This window comes from Pan troglodytes, chromosome 4 (assembly GCF_028858775.2).
Source record: "Pan troglodytes isolate AG18354 chromosome 4, NHGRI_mPanTro3-v2.0_pri, whole genome shotgun sequence".
In the NCBI taxonomy this organism is placed as follows: Eukaryota; Metazoa; Chordata; class Mammalia; order Primates; family Hominidae; genus Pan; species Pan troglodytes.
Window position 1 is genome coordinate 45,779,265 of NC_072402.2, and position 6,524 is coordinate 45,785,788.

At 38.8% G+C, this 6,524-nt stretch overlaps 1 non-coding gene across 1 annotated transcript; it reads right to left on the minus strand.

The window, feature by feature from the left end:
• Nucleotides 1-505: 505 nt before the first annotated feature.
• On the minus strand, nt 506-638 carry LOC112207315 (U8 small nucleolar RNA). Its single transcript, XR_002941745.2, has one exon. It is a non-coding gene; the product is annotated as a U8 small nucleolar RNA (small nucleolar RNA).
• Nucleotides 639-6,524: the final 5,886 nt, after the last annotated feature.

Consider the following 6,524-nt stretch of genomic DNA (forward strand, 5'->3'; position numbering starts at 1 on the left):
TATCCATCTTTGTATCTCTTGTGCCTCGAAGAACATGTGGTCCATAGTAGGTGTTATCTCTTAAAATGACCTGAGCTCAGGGAGGGGATTTGTCTTATACTCATATTTGAATTATAAGGTTTTAGAAAGAAGCCCATAGAATATAAATCCATTATCTTAAAATTATGCTTTCTGTAACCCCTATAGTACTATGCAATAGAAATTAAGTGTGTTGCATGGACGCTGGGAGGGGAACATCACACACTGGGGCCTGTTGGGGAGTTGGGGTGCTAGGGGAGGGATAGCATTAGGAGAAATACCTAATGTAGATGATGGGGTGATGGGTGCAGGAAACCACCATGGCACATGTATACCTATGTAACAAACCTGCACGTTTTACACATGTATCCAAGAACTTAAAGTATAATTTAAAAAACTTAGAAAAAAAAAGAAAAGTTGGTTGTAACCCACCCAGGGCAAGTGTTTATCAGTCTTCACTTCAATGATCTCCAATAAAATTTTCACTATTAAAAAAAAATTAAGTGTGTTGCAAGTCCTGATTATACAGAGAGATTAATCACGTTTCATGCATCTCCAATTATCATGTTCTATCTGCCCTGCAAAGGAGAAACAGGTAAGGGTTATCCCAGCACTTTGGGAGGCTGAGGTGGGCGGATCACGAGGTCAAGAGATCGAGACCATCCTGGCCAACATGATGAAATCCCATGTCTACTAAAAATACAAAAATTAGCTGAGTGTGGTGGCGTGTACCTGTAATCCCAGCTACTCGGGAGGCTAAGGCAGGAGAATCACTTGAACCCAGGAGGTGGAGGTTGCAGTGAGCTGAGATCATGCCACTGCACTCCAGCCTGGCAACAGAGCAAGACTCTGTCTCAAAATAAAAATAAAATAAAATAAAATAAAATAAAATAAAATGAAATAAAATAATGTTTATTACTTTTTCAGAGCTTATTTTGGACTAAAGCAGCATGTAGTTTCAGTAGGAGAAGGTCTGTGTCACCACGGGAGGGTGGGATGACATTGACGTATGAATGACCGTTTGCACTGGTAATTCCAGTGAGGGCATCCAGCCAATAAAAGTGCTCCTGAGCCAGCTGCTGGGGAGACATATAGCCCTGACCTCACCAGGACTCCATATTTGAAAAAAAAAAAAGCCAAGTGAAAACTCCCAGCTTACATCAGGGAACTACTGCTGCAGCACTTTAATGAGATCCCTAGGTGAATCTGAGTTTTATATGGTCTGTTTGACTTCCACGGATATCTGGCTAGACTTTGATTGATTGTCAGGCTTTTTAAGTAGCATTGATTTTTACTTCTGCAACATTGGGATGATGAGGTCATTGTATTTTGCCGTGTTATTGAAGTTCTTGTTAAAGCAACCTGGAAGTTATGGGCACGTCTAGGCACTGGCTTCCCACTTGCCCTAAGTTGGAGAGGTGGGAAAGTTCAGGTAAGTAAAATGATAAAGGCAAAAAAGAATTCTCTCTGATTGTAAGAGGGAATTTCAGAGTTTTAAGAATCATAATGATAATTGGTAGCTATTAATCATAGCTTATTTCTTTTTATTAGCAATCATTTGTTGAGCATGTAACTACACAGGGCGAGGACTACGTCATAAGCCCTTTGTGTACACATTAACTCTCTTTTTCCTCACTACACTTCTGTGAGGTAGGTGTTATTATCCCCACTTTATAGATGAGAAAATTGAGTCTAACACAGGTAGGCTAGCTTGCTAGAGGTTGTTTAGTCAGTGGAAGAGCTAGGTTTTAGATCAAGCTGTGCCTGACACCAAAGCCTGTGATCGTAACTGCTAGTTTACTGTATGATGGTTGTGTGAATAGCTAGAGGTTTCCTTTAGGTAAGATCAGAAAGGAAAACTTGAGGCTGCTGCATTAGTGACAATCCCTCTCTCATGTATGGACCTGAGTCCTGGGGAAAACTGCAACTAACACAGTGCCCTAGGACATACCATTTAGACTTTCCCCACTTGTAGAAAGAGACCACCTGAACTTCCTTTCTACTTGAGTGAGGCCATGCCCATGAAGGGGCCAGAGAGGGCTTTGAACATTTTGAGATTCCTCCAGCTACCACCTATTGATTAGAGGCTGCCAGGAGCTTTAATCCGATTAGAGTCTGTAAAACTGGTTTCCTCTCTGGCGCCTGACTCAGGTTTCAGAGCAAGGGGAAAAAGTATGACATCACCCCTGCTTGCATCTGTGCTGGGTGGCTAATGAAATTACGTGATGGGCTTGAGGACTATTAAAGTCAATGTTGATCCTTATTATTATTAAGAGTACTTTTAAATTTACTGCACCATGAGGCAGGTTCGAAAGCATCATTTTTCAGAGGTGTATTCATTGCTCTGGATTTTAGCACACAACTCCATGGGATATGGAGAATGCTAGCAGCACAGATAATCGATTTTGAAATCTGCAGGATGAAAGTGCATGTAGCTCCTTTGCTGAAGGGAGGAAAGATTCTGGGATTTTTCCATAATGAGGCATCAGGATGACCTTGGATTAAAAAAGCCTAAAAACAAAACATGTTTGTCAAGGAAAAGTGAAGCACTGCTGTTGCCATTAGCATCAGCAATAGTATATATTTTTTAAAGTTTAAATGCTTAGTATAAAAGAAGAAAGCTCAGTTCAGATTACCAACCATTTACTGAGTATAGAGACTGAACTGGTACCAGGAATACACTATACCAAGGGGAATAAAACTGTGTGTTTTGTTAATCAACATATCTCAAAGGCCCAGCTAAATATCAGGCATGCAGAAATTATTCTCTCTCTCTTTAAATATACATATAAGTATACATATATATGGTGTAAAGTGCATTGATCTTAACTGTACAATTCAATGAATTTACACACACTCACAGCAACAAACACGTGCACACTGTTGAATCATCACTCAAATCAGGTTGTAGACAATTTCCCATATCTCAGAAGGCTCTTTCTTGCCCTTTTACATTTCTGCAGCAGAGATAATCACTACTTTGACTTCTACAGCGACAGACTAGTTTTGTCTATAACTAATACACTTCATATAAATTCATATAAGTTGAATCTTCATATAAATGGAATCACATGATATTATATCTTTTGTATCTGGCTTCTTTTGCTTATCTTTTTATTATTATTATACTTTAAGTTCTTGGATACATGTGCAGAATGTGCAGGCTTGTTACATGGGTATACATGTGCCATGGTGGTTTGCTACATCTATCAGCCCATCATCTACATTAGGTACTTCGTCTAATGCTATCCCTTCCTGTGCCCTCTACCCCCTGACAGGCCCTGGTGTGTGATGTTCCCCTCCCTGTGCCCATACGTTCTCATCGTCCAACTCTCACTTATGAGTGAGAACATGCGGTGTTTGGTTTTCTGTTCCTGTGTTAGTTTGCTGAGAATGATGGTTTCTAGCTTCATCCACGTTCCTGCAAAGGACATGAACTCATTCTTTTTATGGCTGCATAGTATTCCATGGTGTATATGTGCCACATTTTCTTTATCCAGTCTATCATTGATGGGCATTTGTGTTGGTTCCAAGCCTTTGCTATTATGAATAGTGCTGCAATAAACATATGTGTGCAAGTGTCTTTGTAGTAGAATGATTTATAATCCTTTGGGAATATACCCAGTAATGAGATTGCTGGGTCAAATGGTATTTCTGGTTCTAGATCCTTGAGAAATCGCCACATTGTCTTCCACAATGGTTGAACTAATTTACACTCCCACCAACAGTGTAAAAGAGTTCCTATTTCTCCACATCCTCTCCAGCATCTGTTGTTTCCTGACTTTTTAATGATCACCATTCTAACTGGCATGAGATGGTATCTCATTGTGGTTTTGATTTGCATTTCTCTGATGACCAGTGATGAGGAGTTTTTTTTTCATATGTTTGTTGGCTACATAAATGTCTTCTTTTGAGAAGTGTCTGTTCATATCCTTTGCCCACTTTTTGATGGGGTTGTTTGTTTTTTTCTTGTAAATTTGTTTAAGTTCCTTGTAGATTCTGGATATTAGCCCTTTGTCAGATGGATAGATTGCAAAAATTTTCTCCCATTCTGTAGGTTGCCTGTTCACTCTGATAGTAGTTTCTTTTGCTGGGCAGAAGCTCTTTAGTTTAAGTAGATCCCAATTGTCAAGTTTGGCTTTTGTTGTGATTGCTTTTGGTGTTTTAGTCATGAAGTCTTTGCCCATGCCTATGTCCTGAATGGTATTGCTTAGGTTTTCTTTTAGAGTTTTTATGGTTTTAGGTCTTATGTTTCAGTCTTTAATCCATCTTGAGTTAATTTTTGTATAAGGTGTAAGGAAGGGGTCCAGTTTCAGTTTTCTGCCTATGGCTAGCTAGTTTTCCCAACACCATTTATTGAATAGGGAATCCTTTCCCCATTGCTTATTTTTGTCAGGTTTGTCAAAGATCAGATGGTTGTAGCTGTGTGGTATTATTTCTGAGGCTTCTGTTCTGTTCCATTGGCCTATATATCTGTTTTGGTACCAGTACTGGTAACCGAAACTGGCTGTTTTGGTTACTGTAGCCTTGTAATGTAGTTTGAAGTCAGGTAGTATGATGCCTGCAGCTTCGTTTTTTTTTGCTTAGGATTGCTTCGTCTTGGCTATGTGGGCTCTTTTTTGGTTCCATATGAAATTTAAAGTAGTTTTTTCCAATTCTGTGAAGAAAGTCAATGGTAGCTTGATGGGGATAGCATTGAATCTATAAATTACTTTGGGCAGCATGGCCATTTTCAAGATATTGATTCTTCGTATCCATAAGCATGGAATGTTTTTCCATTTGTTTGTGTCCTCTCTTATTTCCTTGAGCAGTGGTTTGCAGTTCTCCTTGAAGAGGTCCTTCGCATCCCTTGTAGTTGTATTCCCAGGTATTTTATTCTCTTTGTAGCAATTGTGATGGGAATTCACTCATGATTTGGCTCTCTGTTTGTCTATTATTGGTGTACAGGAATGCCTGTGATTTTTGCACATTGATTTTTGTATTCTGAGACTTTGCTGAAGTTAGTTATCAGCTTAAGAAGATTTTGGGCTGAGATGATGGGGTTTTCTAAGTATACAATCATGTCATCTGCAAACAGAGACAATTTGACTTCCTGTTTTCCTATGTGAATACCCCTTATTTCTTTCTTTTGCCTGACTGCCCTGGCCAGAACTTCCAATACTATGTTGAATAGGAGTGGTGAGAGAGGGCATCCTTGTCTTGTGCTCTTTTTGAAAGGGAATGCTTCCAATTTTTGCCCATTCAGTCTGATATTGGTTGGGGGTTGTCATAAACATCTCTTAATGTTTTGAGATACATTCCATCAATACCTAGTTTACTAAGAGTTTTTAGCATGAAAGGCTGTTGAATTTTGTTGAAGGCCTTTTCTGCATCTATTGAGATAATCAAGTGGTTTTTGTCATTGGTACTGTTTATGTGATAGGTTACATTTATTGATTTGTGTGTGTTGAACCAGCCTTGCATCCCAGGATGAAGCTGACTTGATCTTGGTGGATAAGCTTTTTGATATGCTGCTGGATTCAGTTTGCCAGTATTTTATTGAGGATTTTTTGCATCAATGTTCATCAGGGATATTGGCCTGAAATTTTCTTTTTTTTGTGTGTCTCTGGCAGGTTTTGGTATCAGGATGATGCTAGCCTCATAAAATGACTTATGGAGGAGTCCCTCTTTTTCTATTGTTTGGAGTAATTTCAGAAGGAATGATACCAGCTCTTCTTTGTACCTGTGGTAGAATTTGGCTGTGAATCTGTCTTGTCCTGGGCTTTTATTGGTTGGAAGGCTATTATTTACTGCCTCAATTTCAGAACTTGTTATTGGCCTATTCAGGGATTCAACTTCTTCCTGGTTTAGTCTTGGGAGGGTGTGTGTGTCCAGGAATTTATCCATTTCTTCTAGATTTTCTAGTTTATTTGCATAGAGGTGTTTATAGTATTATCTGATGGTAGTTTGTATTTCTGTGGGATCAGTGGTGATATATCCCCTTTATTATTTTTTATTGTGTCTATTTGATTCTTCTCTCTTTTCTTCTTTATTAGTCTAGCTAGCAGTCTATCTATTTTTGTTAATCTCTAAAAAAAACCGGCTCCTGGATTCATTGATTTTTTTCGAAGGGTTTTTCATGTCTCCATCTCCTTCAGTTCTGCTCTGATCTTAGTTATTTCTTGTCTTCTACTAGCTTTTGAATTGGTTTGCTCTTGTTTCTCTAGTTCTTTTAATTGTGACGTTAGGTTGTCAATTTTAGATCTTTCCCTCTTTCTCCTATGGGCATTCAGTGCTATAAATTTCCCCTAAACATTGCTTTGGCTGTGTCCCAGAGATTCTAGTATGTTGTGTGATTGTTCTCCGTGGTTTCAAAGAAGTTATTTATTTCTGCCTTAATTTTTTTATTTACCCAGTTGTCATTCAGGAGCAGGTTGTTCAGTTTCCATGTAGTCGTGCCGTTTTGAGTGAATTTCTTAATCCTGAGTTCTAATTTGATTGCACTGTGGTCTAAGAGACTGTTTGTT